Genomic DNA, 21029 nt, shown 5'->3' with positions numbered 1-21029 from the left:
AAAATGACTAAAGCAATATTAAAGTTGTTAATCAGAAGTCGATAAACAGGAAAATGTTTGTTACGGACAGACACAAACCGCTTCACAACGAAGACGAAGCACTAAAACAGTACAGACAAAATATATTTATGCAAGTGAAGAGTTAGGAGGAAATGCAATAAACATTTGTATATAAGTAAAGAATCTCAAAACACATGGTTACACTGGTTACAAACTGTTGGAGGGTTGCGAAAAGTGTTGATTATAACATTGGTGTTATATTGTACAATGAACATCAAACTGATTTTTCAACAGTAGTTGAAGCTAACAAGTGTTCTGTGTTTAGAAAGTAAGGTATTCCTTATTATTTCTTTAATATTACTTTAATTACTAGTATTGATTGGAATTTTTAGTATATTATCATTATTTATTATTATATTCTTGAAATTGTTCTTTTTTTCTTATTTTCACACTAGTATATATAGTTGAAACTAGCCTAAATATTTTAAGCTGGCTGAACTTCGTGAGATACTAGGTTTAAGGCCAAAAATATCTTTAATAGTGTGAACGCTCAAGTGATGAAAAAATATATTCTAACCTTCAGAAATAAGAAGGTACGAAAGTAATACATTCAATTAGCCATGCTGATTGTTGGTTTGATTTTTAAATTTGGCCTAAATATGTAGCTTATTCTGATCGACAAGTAATAATAAATACTTTATTTAAATATATCTTCAGGCTACAGAAGATAAGTTTAACAACTTCATTAAAGAAGATTATTGATACTGAAAATTTTCCTGTCAGTGTTAGGAATATTACTCTTAAATATTTAAGACGCCATATTTTCTACCATCTGATTATCTGAATAAAATGAAAAAATGTTATCCTAACCATTTTCAAACTGTATCGTCCAATAGGTGCCCACTGAAAAGGCTTCCTGTTTTATTTAATATGTTTCATTGATTATACTTTCCTAAAGAAAAGGGAAAACAACACACTACTCACCATAAATATTTCAGAGGAGAGATTTAACACACACACAGATCAATCATAACCGTTAAGGTTTATAGATGGTTGTTAATCTTGAAACTTCTGGGTATTTAACCGACATACACACATATATATTTGTAGACTTTTAAAAAATAATATTCAGCAATAAAAATTAACATAATTTTAACTGTTTTTTTTCATATTACAGGTAGACGTACCTGGACTTAATGTTATAAATAAAATACAAAACTATAAAAATGACACAAAATATTCTACACTGTCTTTTTCTTATACCAGATGCTTAGATTATGACAACTTCAAAAGTTTGTTCTCTGTAACCTTTATCCAGGTAGTACATTCATTTTAATTAGCCATAACTTAAAGAATACACATGAATTATGCAATCTTAATCATGACAGCCAACTAAAAAGATGAAATTCCTCAAGTATATTTAAATCACTTTGTAGCATGGAAATGTAATACTTCAATCCATATGAGATTTAACACAACAACCAAAAAAAAAAAAATCCTCTACACGTAGCATCAACTCATTCTAGTCTTTTATCTTGCTACAGAAAAACATAATTATCCTAAAATATTTTTAGAACAAAGAAATGACTTGATTCTGCATCTTGTGTGTTCCCAGCTTCCTATGCAAAAAGAAAAAAAAAGATAAACAGATAACGAACCAGGCGTATCAAAAACACACACTATAAGGTTACCAGAATATCCCTATTCAAATTAAGAAGCTTTTATAATGATACAGAATGTACAATTTACTTCCCCATTGAACTGTCAGGACACCGACCTGGTCATACAGCACGTTGACATTTTCGTTACATTAGGCAACACAAAACGTGGAGCAGTTATTTTACTAATAACAAACATACCCTCGAAACTTCATCAGTGTGAGGCATTTACTAGCATTAACTGCTATATACAACAGAGAACGACTAGAAAGACACTGTGACTCAACGGCAAGTCTGAAGGTTTATAACACTGTAAATCTGGTGTCCACACCTGATGTGGGCAGAACACAGATAACTCATTATACACAACGACCAACTAGAAAAACGATAGATTTACAAACATAGAACCCTTTATGGTTTCAGAAAAACGAACATTTGACATTGTTGTAATCACACTTTAACTCCCCACCCTTTACATTAATTAATCTATGCTTTATATTTCTGACATATATAGCGCGTGCCTATGTAACCAACCTGGCTTATTTTGGTTCCTTTGTGACAATGAAGGGTGGTTGCTAGAAAAACTTCACATTTTGCTTAGCGATTTACTACCATGAACTTCCAATGATATATCTTTTTGGGTGGACAGTAAGGCTTTTGTATGTACTTGTTTCAGTTGCATTTAGCGTTATCTATGATTTAAATGGTTTTCTATGATATAAATATTTAATTCACCCTTCTCGCACAGTATATTCATTACACTATCTATTATTATACAGGTATGTAATTAATTGACTACAAAAGTTTTCACGCGCATGTGTTTGCCTAGCATCAGAAAATGCGTGTACTCATAATGCACGGATTTATATCTAACCAGTTATTTATTTCTTATCAAATAGATAAAATCCGTTGATTAAGGTTTCTGTAATTAGTCAGGAACAATATGTAATAGCGATAACTATTTCACAGAACATATATTTTTATATTAATTTTTATTAAAATATGAGTTCCTAAATGCAATTACATAATTCTATTTTTACACTGAACTTCATTTCTGTGCATATGATTCAGATAGCAAGGGTTGCTTTTGGTTTGTTTGTTTGTTTGTTTCCGACTTTCGCGTAAAGCTACACGAGGACTATCTGCACTAGCCTTTTGTAATTTGGCAGTGAAAGACTAGAGGAAAGGCAGCTAATCATCACTACCTACCGCCAACTGTTGGATTACTCTTTTACCAATAAATAGTGGAATTCATTGTCGCATTACAACGCCCCCACGGCTGAAAGAGCGAACATATTTGGTGTGACTGGGATTCGAGCCCGCGATCTTCAGATAACGAGTCGAACGCCTTAACCACCAGGCCATGCCGGGGCTGAAAAGGTTGCGAGTTGCTTAGTTGCACAACTAGAAAACCTGGAGAAAGTGGGTGACCCTTACATTAATATAGCAAACCTGATAAAGGTTATAGAGAACAAACTTTTGAAGTTGTCCAAATCTAAGCACCAGGCATAAGAAGACAGTGTAGGATATTTTGTGTCATTTTTATAGTTTTATATTTTATTATGATATTAGGCTTAGGTCCGTCTACCTCTACCATGAAAAACAACAGTTAAAATTATGTTAATTTTTATTGCTGAATATTATTTTTAAAAGTCTACAAATATATGTGTGTATGTCGGTTAAATACTCTTATTTATCCAACCAAAAGTTTCAGGATTAACAATTATCTACAAACATGTTTGGTGCCCGATACTTGTCTCCATGTTGGGAAATGTTATATATTGACAACCATGCATCTTGAAAGTAGTTCTTCAGCGTAGTTTTCATTGCAAAAGGCCCTGTCTTTAGGATATCATGTACAAATTACACCTTTCTGCTGACGACCTTTTACGAAATGCCACCTTTTGCTTACTACTGCTGGGTACAGTTTTATTGCAAGTCTTTTCTGGATGATATAGGAACCCTAAATTGATCTATATTTATTATTTTCCAATGACATACAGTTGCAAGGGTAGCGGGTTCGAATTCTCGTCACACCAAATATGTTGCCCTTTCAGCCGTGGGAGCGTTATAATGCGACGGTCAATCCCACTATTCGTTGGTAAAAGAGTAGCCCAAGAGTTGACGGTGGGTCGTGATGACTAGCTGCCTTCCCTCTAGTCTTACGCTTCTAAATTAGGGACGGCTAGTGCAGATAGTCCTCGTTTAGTTTTCAGCGAAATTCAAAAACAAACAAACAAAACACAAACATATTCAAAATCATTTAGCGTACTTAACCTTATGTGCACGTTGTCATGAACGATTTGTTGTCAGTTATAGAATTGATACATAAGAACAAGTTGCTCAAAATCAATAACTTGTTAAAGGTTATAAGGAACGTAAGCAGACATGTAAAATTGATTACCATCACGAAGATTATACTTGGAATTTCGAAATTGCTAGGAATGATAAGTAATGTAGTGTACAAGGAGAAATAAATGTTCATCACATTTAGACGTATTACTTTGAAAGGCATAATGTATTTTAAGTTGTGTCTCAGCTTAGGCTTAGCGGGAAGCATTCATAGACTGTAAATACGAGATTCATTGTGCCAAAAACACGTTTCACACTTTAGGGCCAAAGGTTTACTTTGAAAGTGAAGATAAAATCTAACTCTTCTATTAAACAAGGATAACCTAAGGGTTTGCAGTATTCCTATTTATTCATTACACCTCTCATCTAACCTATCACTACGAAATTAAGGCCAGCTATCAGTGATGACAAGAAAACCCACTTGTAGAGAAATATATATGTAAAAACGGCTGGTTTAGGTTGAGAACTTATGTATGTGGAGGAACTATGACCGAAGAAGGTCGAAACGTTGTTCGCTTCTCCACATAAAAAAATTCTCAACCCAAACCAGCCGTTTTTACATAAATAAGGCCAGCTATCGTAAATGCAAAGGTAGAATACATTACATTAAAAAGAATTTGGGGCCTTACCAGTTGGCGTCACCATTTTTGGTCATGAACGTTCTGACGACTATGCTTTTTAAACACGACTTGCAGTGTATTTCTCATTAAAAAGGCTCTAGCGCAAGGTTGTATACAAATCATACCTCTTCTTCCTGTTACTTTCCAAAAGCCATCTAGTGTACAAGATCGACAGTTTACCGATATTTGTTTAAATAATATAATTGCTTAAAATTCTATAATCTATGCACCTGGCGAGTTGGCTGGTATATCTTAGCATACTGTAGAGAGCAGCATAAATACTAGTTTCTCCAACCACTTGAGGCATGTAATAACTGGACAAATACACTTTGGAAGTAACTTCTTTCTATATACGTGTTTGTGCACTTTTCCAAACTGAGATAGATTTGTTGATTATAGAACATAATCTCTAATTAAAGAGTATTTAAATGATACTTAAAACCTTTGAGTTCACTGATCCAGATAAAAGTTAGTATGCTAAAATAGTAGTTCAAAAGTAAACCAAATCCATATTAAACTTTTCCATGTATTAAAATATATATATTTTATAGAATAACCCGTATATCGTTGCTACAGTAACAACTATCAATTGTTGTATTGAGCAAAACTTGCAATATAGCAAAATTTCACAAGTCAAAGATTATAAGTAAAATTTTCAGTATTTTGGGTTGGTTTCCATAATAACCAAAATATACAGTAATAAAAATCCAGCTACAATGCATAGAATTAAGATATTGCTGCTGTTTAAGTTTCCCGCTTTTTTTTATTCACACAACATAAATTCCGGGTTATACTACGATTAGAATAAAGTGCTTAAGTCTGAAATAACGAGGTATTTCATAATCAAAATATTTCTTAGGGTATTTCTTACTTCTTGATGTATGATATAGCTTTCCGTAGAAGCAAAATTCAAGATTATTGTTAAATTTAATGTACTATATGTACCAAGTTCAGACAGTAGAAATCTTAACCACATCTCTAGTGTGAAATGAGCTGCTATGAACATAAAGTGATGCAACTTTTTTAACATTTATGCCAAGTTTCTGGACTGGACTTTTAAACTTCACTTTCAACCAACTTCTTCCGTCTTACAACAGACTTCTTGAAGAATGAACCCTATTAAAAGTCCTCGCAGAGATCTTTTTCACTTTTGGCTAAACTGTACATATTTTACACCTTTTCAACGGAGATAATACAGAGGAGTGAAGTCTCATTAAAATAACGTGAAAAAATTTTGAGATATTTGAAGTGCGTTGCAAGAGTCCATTTTACTTGAAGACTTTCACCAAAAAATTAATCAAATTGAGTATTATTTTATACAAGTTGAGCAATTTTTTCAATTATTAATACATCAAACTAATTGGTCTAAATATGGTAACTTTTTAGTAATAATAGGAAACAGATAGTGGTATAGCCCTGACTGCTTTTAACAATTATAAGTGTAAATATAACAATTTTTTTAGGTCCTCAAGAATTTATAGCTATAAGGAATTTAAGTCAAACATATCGTTTTCAAACCTGACAAAGGAAACCGAATGGTAAAATCAACTTAAGATGAATGTTTAAATAAAGATGAAAACATTTTAAGTGATTCTAACAGCTTTGTGAAGTTGTATCATGATTTTACTGATAAAAGAAAATAAACTGTAACGATACCTAATGAAATTTAAGAAAGAATATTATTAATGAAAAACAGTTTTGAACATTAGACCATCAGCTAATCATCCAGAATTTTATTTTCTAGCTAAAATTGGTAAAAAAAGATGTCCGTTGTAAAATATAGTTTCTAAGTAACACTGGAACCAATAACCATACTTCAGATCTTTTTCTGTTTGTTTGTTTTTTGAGTTTTAAAAAGGTTTGCCACCAATGCTGAATATATTTTACAATACATCTTTGAATTATCTCACCAAATATAACAGTTTAAGTTTGACAGTAATGTGCACTGTGCTAGTTTTGAGGTAAGCTATTATCCATGAATATAGCATTAATAAAGACCACACAGCTGAGCATTAACCTGATTTACACGATAGTTCTAACAAGATGACTAAATAAGTTTTTCTGAAATGAATAAACTTTGCCACTAAAGAACTTTACTTTCTTATGAGTTGATAATTAGATCGACGGTGTCATTCTAAGTTCTAGTTTGACGCCATCTTCGGCCAATCAGTGTTTGTGTTTTCATTTAAAGCATCAGTTAGAAAATGTCTCGCAACAGGATAAAGCATTCTACTATAGAAGGTATGTTGATGATACATTTACCATCTTTATCATTTAACAGTAATCACAACAATATAAAGAATATTAAGGGACACAAGAAGCCATGAACTTCTATTGTTTAATTACTCTAATCAGTAATAATAATAACAGTAACTTCTAGTCTGAAGTATTGTACAAAAATCTCTTACATATCTGAACTGGGGCCTGGCATGGCCTAGCGCGTTAAGGCGTGCGCTTCGTAATCTGAGGATCGCGGGTTCGCGCCCGAGTCGCGCCAAAACATGCTCGCCCTCCCAGCCGTGGGGGCGTTTTAATGTGACGGTCAATCCCACTATTCGTTGGTAAAAGAGTAGCCCAAGAGTTGGCGGTGGGTGGTGATGACTAGCTGCCTTCCCTCTAGCCTTACACTACTAAATTAGGGACGGCTAGCACAGATAGCCCTCGAGTTGCTTTGTGCGAAATTCCAAAACAAACAAACAAAACAAATATCTGAACTGTAATGTTGGCAAGTTTTTGTACTCATATTTTTAAGAAACATTTAGTCAAAATATCGTTTCGTCATAAAATATCTAGCACTAATGAGGTTTTGCTTGAAGAATGTAATAATATCACAATTTTAATGTAAAAATAATTTCGATTTTTATAATTGATAGAATACTTAGTAATAATTTAACTAATCGTAGTGTCAGCACATCGTGTATGTTTAAATATTCTAAGTATATTATTGTTCTCAATCTATCATAAAGAAATAAATGTTCTTTAATTATTTAAAAAAATTAATATTAAAAACGTCATTAGAAGCTTGCACAGCAAAGTTTCTGTTGAAACCTAGTTGTTACTTGTTTATTCTAGATCTAAGAACCTAATTCCTGTTTTACAGTAAACAGTCGATGAATATACTTGTGTTCTCTGTGAACAAGACAATTCGGTTCTAATAAAAGAAAACCGTCAACACGAGTGAAATAAATACTAACCTAAAAATATTAGTCAAGTGTGTACCTGAACTCGCCCTAGGAGAAAGTGACGTTGTTTTATATTCTATTTTGTATTTCTATTTTTTCATGGACCCATATTTTTCGTTGGCGTTAGTCACTGTTCCTAATAAATAATGTGTGTATCACTTATACCAACCGTTAAGAATACTCGATGTTACAAACACATCGTTATAGACAGTGGCAAAAAGGATTAACATTAAACAGGGAAAGGTTCATGTTTCTAACCAGAGGAGTGCAGTAAAACACGGCTTGTTCAACAAACATCATCAGGATGATGAGAGATAGTCTATAGTTATGTTCCTCCATTGTAAAGTATGAGATATGCTAATATAATAGGTTGCCAACAATTTCAAACATCTTGTTACAAGGACTTAAATAAAAAAATAAAACAGCTTTACAAACATAAATGATTTATTGGATTGAATATACATTGTTAGGAGTAATGCGAAGTAACTATACAAAATGTCCAACTAGTTTCGACACGCCAAGTAACATTACACCCATCTTTTTAACTTTCGACACATATTACTCTTGAAATGTCATAATAGGGAAGCTGTTATTCGAGACCTGTCCTCTTGTAGAAAGACAGTTTGTATAAGAAATAACCACTCAATGATTTAAAAAAAAAAGAAATAAATTTTAAGTATTTTAAATAATCAATCCTAAATAGTTGCACTCGAAGAGAAAAAAAATGAGTGGTTGAAATATGATTCTAACAAACACACCTCTTGTTATTGACACGTTGAGAATCCTCACCCATCAAAATGTAAGTTTAGTATACATACAAAATCATACTTCTACCACATATATCACTATGTAAATTTATAAAGGATGCGGTCATGTAAGTAGTAAGTGAAAAAATAACAATAAAATTACTTACAAGATGAAAGAAGTATAGCTTATTAATATATTACCATTTAATATTTTACATACAATTAGGAGTGTGAAACCACTTTTTCTAAGGAAGGGTATGAATTAATTACCATATTTTTAGTGTAGCTCCATAAAGAGGAACATTATAGGTTTCTTAGTGTTATATCAATAAGAAACCAAAATGTAAGCATCCCCAGGATCCGGCACTAGTTAACTAGTTACAGATATTAAGATGTATCTAATAAACTGAAACTAATTAATATCCTTGACGAATACTAAATATAGGAGAGTAACTGTCAGCCTTGACAGTTGGAAATTAGTTATCAGTATTTTGGAGTATTCAAAATTAGGAAAGTAATTATCAGTGTTAGATAATATTATTTACTAGGAACGTAGATTCGTTATTGTCTTTATTACTTAGAACTTCTTTTACTTTCGGACTTAGCACAAAATAGTGAAAACATTGTATTTTGAATTTGTACATAAAACTTATCATAAGTTTGAGTTCTAAAGACATAAAAACTTGAATGTTCGATTCAAATGACACATTTGTGATGACTGATAATGTTTTCATGAAAAAGTAGAAGAAATCATTTTATGGTGGCATGGCATGACCAGATGATTAGAGCGCTCAACTCGTAAATCTGGGGTCATTGGTTCGAATCCCTGTCACATCAAACATGCTCGCCCTTACATTCGTGGGGGCGTTATTAAGTACGGGCAATCCCACAATTCTTTGGCACAAGAGTAGCCCGAGAGTTGGCGGTGGGTAGCGATGACTAGCTGCCTTCTCTCCAGTTACACTGCCAAATTAGAGATGGCTATCATAGGTAGCCCTCGTGTGGCTTTGCGCGAAATTCAAAACAAGCCAAACAAACCTCTTTATGGTTATTTGACTGAATTAGAGAAAACTTTAGACCGCCGTAACAGCAGAGACTTCAGGTTAAAGTTTTCTCGTGGCTAATTTTTTTTAATCATACTGTGCTTTTTCCAGTCCGAGAGAAAGCTCTAAATATTTTGTTTAGTCTTGTTACTGTAGAGACAATTACAGAGGATATATTCACTTTGATGTGTTTAAAAAGTTTGATAAATTATGGTAACTTACAATATTTCTAGAAATATTCCATACAATATGGGGGGAGTCAGATTTCTTAGTAAGATATTATAAAAACTTTATATAGTAATAGATTAGAAAAAAAAATGCTTCATTACATTTACACGTCACATATTCTATAAACGTAGAGGGACAGGCTGGTGTAACAGTAAGCGTGGCGCAAAGTGCGAGTCCTAGCATTTACGGCTCGTGACCTGTTGCCGCAAAAGCGCACTCCACGCTTGTCTGTGTGCGCTATAATAAAGATGGCTAAATCTGACTATTCGATCAAACAAACCTAGCCAAAGAGTTGGTGGAGGGCGTTATTGGCTAGCTTCATTCCTTCTTGAATATTAGTTGTGTATTACTGGGCAAACTTCCAAGACAAACGTAAATGAGAAGATCCATTCCAAGGTATCGAACATTTATTCTTTTGTCAACTACTTGGTAGATTATTCCCCATTTTACTAGTTGTTTTGTCCCCTAGTGGCTCAGACTTAACTACGGAGACTTATAACGCTAAACATCGAGTTTCGATACCCGTGGTAAACATTGAACAGAGTCCATTGTGTAGTTCTGTGTTTAATAACAAACAAACAAAATTTGTTACACCCTCCCTGTAGCTCAGTGATAAGTCTGACTTATAACGCAAAAAATTGTGTTTTGATACCCGTAGTATTCACAACAGAGAGAGTAAATTGTGTAGCTTTGTGCTAAACTACAAAACTAACAAACTGCCTGTTACTATACGTTTTAAACAATGCTTGTTTTATATAAATACGTTACTTAGGAGACTACTTATATACATTTATAGATTTTAATAGAAAATTTATAGATATTCATTTCGAATTATTAAATGAAAAAAAAAGTAGTAATACGAGCCTATATATATAACCGTTAATAAAGAACATTTTGTTATTAAGGTTTAACTGACTACATTGATTAAAACACCCACACTTCCTTCAGTTAAAGATCAACATACACCATCTCGAAAGTCAATGTATTTTATTTTTACTTTTTGTGTTGCATAAACGCCAGCCAGTTTAGTGGTCACATGGGTCCGGAAAAGTGTCCAGGTTGATAAATTCAATATGTCAGACTTCTCAAGAAAAATGACACTGGTGACTGGAGATTTATTTTACTGTAAATTTGAACGCAGACACTGTAATTTAACGTAAAATTGACGTACATAATAATGTAACTTGTTCTAGAAAAATTAAGAACGACCAGAGGAAAATTATTTAGTTTCCTTTTTATGGCAGTGCCTTGGTATTAATACATTGAAATAGTAAAACACAGAAAATTAACTAATTATTCAATTTTCTTAATAACCTCCCACAAATCCCCCGCTAGTACAGCGGTAAATTTACGGATTTACTCCGCTAAAATCAGGGGTGCGATTCACTTCGGGCAGATAGCCCATCGTGTCTTTGCTATAAAAAAATACACACACGTCTTCCAAAAATTATACTGGCAGCTTTAACCAATTTTAATTTTCTCTAATTGATGAGGGTCCGGCATGGCGTGGTGGTTAACACTCCTACGAAAAGACGTTTCTAGTCCTGATTTCTCCAAGCCCGTTCTCCTGGCTGTGGTTTCGCTAGATAGTAGATAGGGACAGTGGGAATCTCGTTAATCCATTCATTAATGGATTTAAATGGCAATTTCATTTAAATACAAAATTATTAGCCTAATATTAATAACCTTTCAAGTTGCTCTGGGGCCTATTAGGCCCCACTTTTCGTAGGAGTGTTAAGGCACTTGACTTGTAACCTGAGGGTCGCGGGATCGAATCCCTGTAACATCAAACATGCTCGCCCTTTCATTGCTGGTGCGTTAAAAAGTGACGGTTAATCCCACTATTCGTTAGTAAAAGAGTTGTCCAAGAGTTGGTGGTGGGTAGTGATGACTAACTACCTTCCCTGCTAGTCTTACCCTGCAAAATTAGGGACGGCTAACGCAGATAGCCCTCGAGTACATTTGCGCGAAATTCAAAAAAGAAACAAAACAAAAGCAAGATGGGTAAAACCAGCAACACTAACAAAACAAATGAACAAGCAATCAAAAATACAAAAAACAAAGTACAGGGAAACGATGGAATAGAAGCAATATTTCTCAAAACGGCACTCCACAATTATTTGACCACCTATTAGCAATATTTCGTCTATCTCTATATTCTGGATACATCCCAGTTTCTTGGAAGCAAGCAAATATCTTAATGTTCCACAAAGAAGGAAAACCAGCCAATAAACCAAACAGTTATCGACCGATCAGCCTGTCCAGTTGTGTAGGCAAAATTCTCGAAAGAATAATAAGCAATAGACTCTCCACATTTTTGGAGAATAATGCAAAATTACCAGATGAACAAAACGGATTTAGAAAATATAGACAAACAACAGATCATTTAATTAGATTAACTGAAACAATAATAAACAGTTTTAATGAAAAAGAATGTACTGTCGCCTGCTTCCTTGATATCGATATTGTATGGCACAATGGTCTTCGGTTCCGTATGAATGAAATGGAACTACCGCATGGAATTTTTCGCTGGTTATCTAACTTTTTGGAAAATAGAAAATGTAGAGTAAACGTAGAGGGAGCTTTCTCGGAGTTCTTCACTCCAGAAGCTGGAGTCCCTCAAGGAGGGGTGGTTAGCCCTATTCTCTTCATTATGTATGTAAGTAATATGCCACTAAAAAACCCAAATCATGGATACGCGTCTCAGTTCGCTCATGATGTAGCAATTTGGAAAAGTGCCCCTACACCAGAAATAGCAGCCGCTAACTTACAACCACAACTAAATAGATTATATGAATATTGTGAAAAATATAGAATCAAAATAAATACAGCAAAGACACAATTAGTAATATTTTCAAAATCTACGAAACATCAAAAAGTTCAACCCCAAATCTACATGAATGGGGAACTCCTCCAGACTGGTACATCTGCAAAATTTTTTAGGATTAACATATGATTCGAAGTTTACATGGATAAAACATGTAAATAACATAAAAACTAATATTTGGCGAAGAATAAACTATGCTAGGAGTCTAACTGGTAAAAACTACGGAACAACACCAGAAAACATCATTAAAATATACAAGACATACATTAGATCTGTAATAGACTATGCAGCTCCTGCATGGATCAATGTAAGTGTAAATCAAATTCAAACCAAACTCCAAACATAACAGAATACACTAATTACATCAGCATACAGAGTACCTAAAACCACTTCATCAAAGTTCATGCATAATTACTCAAATACACAAACAATAACAGATAGAATTCTACATAGTACAATAAAACATTTTGATAAAAATTGGCGAAAAAATGAGTTGTTATGCAAACTAGCCAGATATTGCATATATGATGAAGAGAGACCTAAACACCTCTCCCCGTTAAATTTGTACATCAGATCATTAAGACAAAATCATTTAAAATAATAATAAAAGTAGTAGTATCAGAATAGAGATAAAATAAAACAGGCCACCTACGTTCTAAACTTATTAACTAATAATAATAGTAATAATAATAATAAAATCAAGAACAATACAAACGGACATTGCCCTGAAAAACACCAGACTAAATTTATGATATCACTCCAGCCATTCTTTATTTAAATCGAAATATATATTAATCTGGCCACTCCAACAAAGTCATGGAAGGAGGAAGAGGTCGAGTGTACCTGGGTATACACATAAATATACCCAAATACTAGAGAGACTAGACTAAGATAGGTAATTTGATAACAGTCGCAAATATGACAGAAATTTCCGTAGAATAGGTATAAGAAATATAAAAATATTATTTAATATAAAAAGTTATATTTCTTATAACATAATTATATTATATTAGTGACAATTATATTTTTTTTCACTTTAGCAGTTTAAATAAGAAATTCGCTTCTCAGATTATGCGAGTTGCACTTTTAGGCTGCAGTTTACTATAATGATCTTTGTGTGTTTCACATTTTTCAATAATGTAGTACTTAAAAGATAATTCACATGTTCGACTTTTGCAATATTAGATGAAATGTTCGTCTTTCTGAACATAGTCGTTTCATCAATCCAAGTTCAGTCTGACGTTTGTGCGTAATGAATTTAGTTACTTCGGAACTGTGCAGTGTGAAAGAAGTGTGTTAGTTTCATTTCATAATTCTAAGCAATCAGCTTTAGTGCATAATCTCATGAAGATTTGTTTAAATATGAATAAACTGAAATGAAGTGGTAATGAGATTAAAAATAATTTTTATATATCAAATGCACAGACTGAAGAATCCAGAGATATTTGTTTTATTATAAAAAATAGTGAAATGGACAAGTAATCAAACAACAGTTGACACCAAATAATCAAACAGTTATTGATATTAGATAAATATTAATTGTAGGAATTTGTTTGTTTGTTTTTTCATTTCGAGCAAAGCTACACGAGGCCAATCTGCGCTAGCAGTCCCTAATTTATCATTGTGAGAGTAAAGAGAAGGAAGCTAGTCATCACCACCCACCGCCAACTCTTGGGCTACTCTTTTACCAACGAATAGTGAGATTGATCGTACCATTATAACGCCTCCACGGCTGAAAGGGCGAACATGTTTGGTGTGACGGGGATTCGAACCCGCGATACTCGGATTAACGCCTTAACGCACCTGATAATTGTAGGAAATCGGATTTCGATAGAGGATTCCATGAGAGGGTTTAAGAGTGTGTGTGTATATATATATATATGTCTTATATTAAGACTGTTCCATGCAATTAGCAATAAGTTGCTTAATAATTATTATTTTTCACAGAGCTTACTATCTTATTTTTTGTGCTATTGATTTCCTTCTGCCCATTAATTTTGTAAATAATGTACTAGATAATTAATCGTCATTTTATATTTAATATCCTACGTTCAAGGAGGTCATTAGTAAAATAATTATAGCGATTAAATACAGATTTTCGCCACTTGCTCGCCTTTATGTTTTCAGGATACAGCTTTGTTTGTTGAATTTCATACAAAGTTGCTCGAGAGCGTTCTGTGGTAGCTGCCCCTAATTTAGAAGTGATAGTATATTTTGTTTTTGAAATTCGCGCAAAGCTACAGCAGGGTTATCTGCGCTAGCCGTCTCTAATTTAACAGTGTAACACTAGAGGGAAGGCAGGTAGTCATCACCACCCACCGCCATCTCTTGGGTTACTCTTTTACCCACGAGTAGTGGGATTGACAGTTACAGTATAACGCCCCAACCGCTGAAAGGGCAAACATGTTTGCGGTGACGAGGATTCAAACTCGCGAATCTCAGATTACGAGTCGAGCGCCTTAACCACCTGGCCATTCTGAGCCAGAAGTGATAAACTAGAGGGAACAACACTCACTCCTATGTTTTGGACAAAGAACAGTGGGATTGATTGTAATATTATAACACTCCCCATCGCTAAAAGGGCGAGCTTGCGTGGTATTGGGATACAAACTCGTGACCTGCAGGTGGCGATGCGAGCGCCGTAACTTCCAGAACCTGCACCAACAAAACAACAATAAAGACACTATTTATCGTATGTTTGGCTCGGCATGGCCAGGTGGGTTAAGGCGTACGACTCGTAATCTGAGGGTCGCCGGTTCGAATCTCCGTCGCATCAAACATGCTCGCCCTTTCAGCGATGGGGGCGTTATTATATAACTCTTAATTCCACTATTCATTAATAAAAGAGTAGCCCAAGAGTTGGCGGTGGGTGGTGATGACTAGCTGCCTTACCTCTAGTCTTACACTGCTAAATTATGGACGGCTGGCGCAGAGAGCCCTCGAGTAGCTTTGCGCGAATTTCAAAACAAACAAACAAACAAACAAATTATCGGGAGTTGAGAAAATTAGTGACAAACAATGATTATAAAGTATGTATATTGTTTGTCTGGTTTTACTAGTTTTATTCTGGTTCATCTAATTTCCAAGATATTTCTTATTGATCTTATCACGTATATCTTTATCAGATTTATTTGATAATAAAATTTTGGAAACAGCAGCAGCTTGAGAACTACTTTTATTGCCAAAGAACAAAACTGGAAAGTGGCTGAACGGAAAAACTATGAGCGACAAGATAATTAAATAAAATAATTTAGATTTTATGTCACTAAAATATTTAAAACATTGAAAGTACGTTAAACCCACCATAGTAAGCAGTTTTTTGTTTTAAATAGCAAAGCCACATCGGGCTATCTGCTAAGACCACCAGGAGAATCGAACAGCTGTTTTCAGGATTGTAAATCTGTAGACATACCGCTTTACCAGCAGGAAGCGTAATTTAAATAAATGAATATTACGATACCTTTTCTTTTCTTTTTATTAGTTATATTTTTATCCGCTAGAGGGATAAAATTCGATTTTATTACTCACATGGGCTTTTAAATAGACCCAGTAAAACGGAAGAATTAATTTAATCATTTGGGAAATAAAAGAAGAAAGGTTAAAAATGACTCAGAACTTTCATTGAACTTTGTAAGAGAAAAATGTTACTACAGAGAGGATTCGTAAAATTCGAAAAAGAAAAAGAAAGGACTGTTTAAGGATAAAATAAAACGATTAAAATATTAGAAACGTGGAAAAAAGAGATAATGAATATTTTTGTTACGAAATAAGACAGAAGAAAGAGGTTTGCAAACAGAAAATAAAAAATAAATCTGACTTTTCTGGGCTATAATTAACCTAACTGTGATGGATATGAGTGAAAATAGTCATCACGAAAAACTGTTTGTTTTGTTTTTGAATTTCGCACAAAGCTACTCGAGGGCTATCTGCGCCAGCCGTCCCTAATTTAGCAGTGTAAGACTAGAGGGAAGGCAGCTAATCATCACCACCCACCGCCAACTCTTGGGCTACTCCTTTACCAACGAATAGTGGGATTGACCGTAACATTATAACGCCCCCAATGCTGAAAGGACGAACGTGTTTGGTGCGACCGTGATTGGAACCCGCGACCCTCGAATTATGAGTCTAACGCCTTAACACGCTTAGTCATGCCGAGCCCGGTATGATGGGACATTGCCTGTCTTCCAGAGCCTTTTGTGGTATCATAACATTCATTAAATATTAAAATAACAAAATAATTGAGCTGGTTGGAAAGCACAATATAATGAAATCAATTATATGCAGAAACCAAAAATAATTATTATTGCAAATACTTAACACATTAGTAGCAAAGTTATGCATCATGATAATAACGTATCAAGAAATTCATTTGGTATTGAAATGCAATGATTGAGCTCGTTGTAAACCATAATTCAATTCAATTAATGAAACGTAGAAATAAAAGATTTATTGCAAATATTTAACATATTATTATCAAAGTTATGCACCACGTACCATTGTACCAATGTTTATTCATTTTTATTTATTTGTTTTAGCGAAAAGCTATACAATAGGTTTTGAAACCCTTTGTGTGTGGCGTTGTCTTGCATTGAATCTACAAACCCCTGTAAGAATATTTCATTATGCTTTTTAAGCCTTACATAGAAACAAGGTAAAGTACCTTACGGAATTTTTCACTAAAGTAAAACTATGTTTGTATAAGAAAATAATATAATGCTACAACATAAAATTGTGTTGTGGAGTATATTTAAAAAATGTGACACAATAAGATATGATTATCGTGGAGAATCAAGAATAAACCAGTCATCAGTTCTTTCTTCCTCGTAGCTTACATAAATTATGAATTTAGATATAGAAACTCATTAAACAAAATCATTGTATTTTTCTTTTCTTATGTCTATGACTAAAATATTTAGCACAGCATAAATAGAGCTGTACAGCATGTTAAATACACTTGAAATTATCGTTTGTTCGTTGTTGTTTGTTATTAAGCATAAACCTACACAAAAAACTATTTGTGGTTTGCCCACCACGGATATCAAAACCCGGTTTTTAGCGATTAAGTCCACAGACATTTCTTTATACCACCTGGGAAGGGGCAAGTACACTTGAACTGTCTTCTAATAAAGTATTATTATATGATAAGTAACTGTTACTAAACCTTGCTATTAAAACAAAAGTATAAAAACTTCTTGCATAAATGTAAATTGCTTGCAGGTTAATTTAGTCATCATTAGTTTAAAGGGTATGAAAAAAGATCCTACGTGTTTCGAAAGTTTGCGATTGTTGTTTTAGTGATCTTTAGTGCGTAATCTTTTCTCGTTGTTTCGTCTTTCAGTTGGTAAATAGTTATCAAGGTAATTTCATTCTGTCTGAAAATCTTCATTCTTGTTGTGTAAAGTTTATTGAAAACGAGATTAGAATTGATTTCTCAAAATATGTTATTAGCTCATTGAAACCTATTTCTGAACAATGTTTGATTTATGTTGCGAATGCCTCTTCTAAGCTGGCAAATATGAATTATATTTGTTATAACACATCCCTATTCTTGAAACCTTCAAAAACTGAATACTCTTAATACTGATGCTTATCATGAGTATAATTAATGCTTAGTTTAGTTATTGGAACAAAATTAACACATTGAATTGATTGGATGGTAAAGATTTTCTTGAAACACTGGCAAGGTTTTACTGCTGGTTCAATCTCTGCATATATTTACCAATAAACTATCAAATCAACACTATTTGGTTATCTGCAATTTTTCCTAAACATCTACTATTACATAGGTTGATCAGTAGTTATAACGCAATAACACTGACATAAAACATTGAAAAACGTTTTAAATAGTTATTTATTACCTGTCCTTCAAATGATAATAAATACTATTGTTTTTTAACTGCATATTACAGTATTTATAATCAAGAATTAAGTAAAAGTTTAAGATTTAAAACACTAGATAGAAGCACAATCGTTTAATAAGTATCTCTGTATGGGTATTTAGGTATTGATGTTTATCTACCCAAAAGGGTTAGGTTTCGTTAACCACTTCCTTCAAATTTTGGTTTTACAACTGTCAAGTGTATTTATATATGGTACACAAGGGCCAGAGTAACCCTACTTACTCAGGCCCCTTTCAGGGCAATGTCCATGCACAATCTACACATACACTTGGTGCAAATAAAAGATTTCTCTTACAGTTCCATAGATTATTTGAATTTTCATCAGTTAGGTATTAACTATAAAACGTTTACATAAAAAACCCTTTAAATGTTTTGTAATTAATCCCTAATCTAATGTGAAGTCTAGTTTATAGGTGGCCTTTTATTTATTTATTTTTCTTATTTAGAAAATATATATTCACTGGGGAAAGATGCTTAGGTCTATCTTTATCATGTAAACAATACCTGTCAAGTTCTTTTCCTAGTTCATTTTTTTCTCCCAATTTTTGTCAAAATAGTTTGTTGTACTATATAAGAGTCTATCTGCTATTGTTTCCATGTGTGCGTATTTATGCATGAATTCAGATGATGTTGTTCTGGGTACTTTATAAGCTGTTGTGAGTAGTGTATTCTGTATTGTTTGTAATTCTGTTTGAAGTAGTTTTTTTGCTTACATTTATCCATGCAAGGGCTGCATAGTCAATGACAGGTCTAATATATGTTTTATATATTTTTATGATATTGTCTCCGTAGCTCCACTGTTTTTACCAGTTAAACTCCTAACATAGTTTATTCTTCGCCAAATTTTTGTTCTAATATTATTTATGTGGTTTACCCACGTAAGTTTTGAGTCAAACGTAAATCCTAAAAATTTTGCTGATGTAGCAGTCTAGAGTAGTTCTCCATTCATATATATCTATGTTTGTGATTTTTTATGTTTAGTTAACTTAGTGAATACTACTTGTTGTGTTTATTTTGATTTTATATTTTTGGCAATATTTACTTATTCTATTTAGTTGTGGTAGTATGTTTGTGGCTGCTATTGCTGGTGTTGGTGCACTTTTCCAGATTGCTACATCGTCTGCGAACTGTGATGAGTATCCATAACTTGAATCTTTTAGAAGCATATTATTCACGTACACGATGAATAGAATAGGGCTAACTACCCCTCCTTAAGGGACACCAACTTCTAGGGTGAAACTCTCAGAGAAGGTCCCTTCAACATTTATTCTACATGATATGTTTTTCGGTTTGACAGCCAGCGAATAGTTCCCCGCTGTAGACCTATTTCTTGCATTCGGAACCGGAGATCGTTGTTCCATACAGTGTCGAATGCCTTTTCAATATCGAGAAAGCAAACGACAGTGCATTCTCGTTTATTAAAACTATCTATAATTGTTTCTGTTAACCTGACTAAGTGGTCTGTTGTTTGTCTGAATTTTCTGAAACCATTTTGTTCTTCTGGTAATTTTGATGTTGTCTCTAGGAATGTGGAGAGTCTGTTACTAATTATTCTTTCTAGAATTTTGCCTACACAGCTGGTCAGGCTGATTGGTCTGTAGCTATTTGGGTTATTGGCTGGCTTTCCTTCTTTATGGAATATTAATACATTTGCATGCTTCCAAGAAACCGGGATATAACCAAAATATAATGATAGGTTAAAAATTGCTGTGAGATGTTTAAATAATTTCGGAGTGCCTTTTTTAAAAAGAATGGATTGTATACCATCTTATCCTGGCGATTTGTTTTTGGTGTTTGTTGTTGCTTCTATGAGTTCTTCTGCTGAAATTGTGTTTGTGTAGTCGTTTGTGTTGTTGATTTGCTAGTTAAAGTCTACTTGGAAGAGTTACTTGAACAGTTCACTGTTATTCATTATAAAATTATTTGCTTTATTATAGAAGTATGTGTTCATGTCTGGGTCGTTGTGTGTTTTAAACGTGTTTTCAAGTTGTTGTTGGAATATTTCGGCTTTTTCTTTATTTGTATATGCTGTGAAGGGTATTATTTGTTGTTGTCTCCATTGTTAAGGTATTTTCTTGTTGTTGTTTGCTCTTGGAAGAGTTACATGTTATTCATGTTAGTATGTGTTCATTTTTTGTGTGTTTTTTAAGGTGTGTCCATTTGTATATTGTGATTCGGGGTATTTTCTGTTTTTTCCATTTGTTAGTCATTAAGTTTCGGATCCGTTTTTTTCATTAAGTTTTGTGCAGAAATTGTCCCATTTTTCTTGTTTTAATAATTTAACTTCTGCTCTGATTTGGTTTATTATTCTATTTATTTGTGTTTTTAATCGTTCACTGTCTCTTGTCTCCATGTATTGTCTTAATTGTCGTCTGTGCTTGATTAGTGTTAACAGTTGTTTATGTGGTTTCCATATATTATTTATAATTTTATGTTGTTTTGGTATTGTCTGATTTGCTGCGGTTTGTAGGCA

General features: G+C 33.4%; 1 long non-coding RNA gene across 2 annotated transcripts; it reads right to left on the bottom strand.

Moving 5' to 3' along the window:
• Positions 1-683: 683 nt before the first annotated feature.
• On the bottom strand, positions 684-4831 carry LOC143224196 (uncharacterized). 2 transcript variants are annotated; one of them, XR_013013260.1, is made up of 3 exons: positions 4640-4704; positions 1750-1989; positions 684-1615 (listed from the first exon to the last, which is right to left on the bottom strand). It is a non-coding gene; the product is annotated as an uncharacterized LOC143224196 (long non-coding RNA). The 2 variants fall into 2 exon arrangements; XR_013013259.1 differs by lacking the exon at positions 1750-1989 and having other exon boundaries at positions 684-1619; positions 4640-4831.
• Between the last annotated feature and the right edge of the window lie 16198 nt (positions 4832-21029).

This window comes from Tachypleus tridentatus, chromosome 8, assembly GCF_004210375.1.
Source record: "Tachypleus tridentatus isolate NWPU-2018 chromosome 8, ASM421037v1, whole genome shotgun sequence".
NCBI classification, from domain to species: domain Eukaryota; kingdom Metazoa; phylum Arthropoda; class Merostomata; order Xiphosura; family Limulidae; genus Tachypleus; species Tachypleus tridentatus.
Note: the sequence above shows the minus strand (reverse complement) of the source record. Positions and strands in the feature narration are given on the sequence as shown.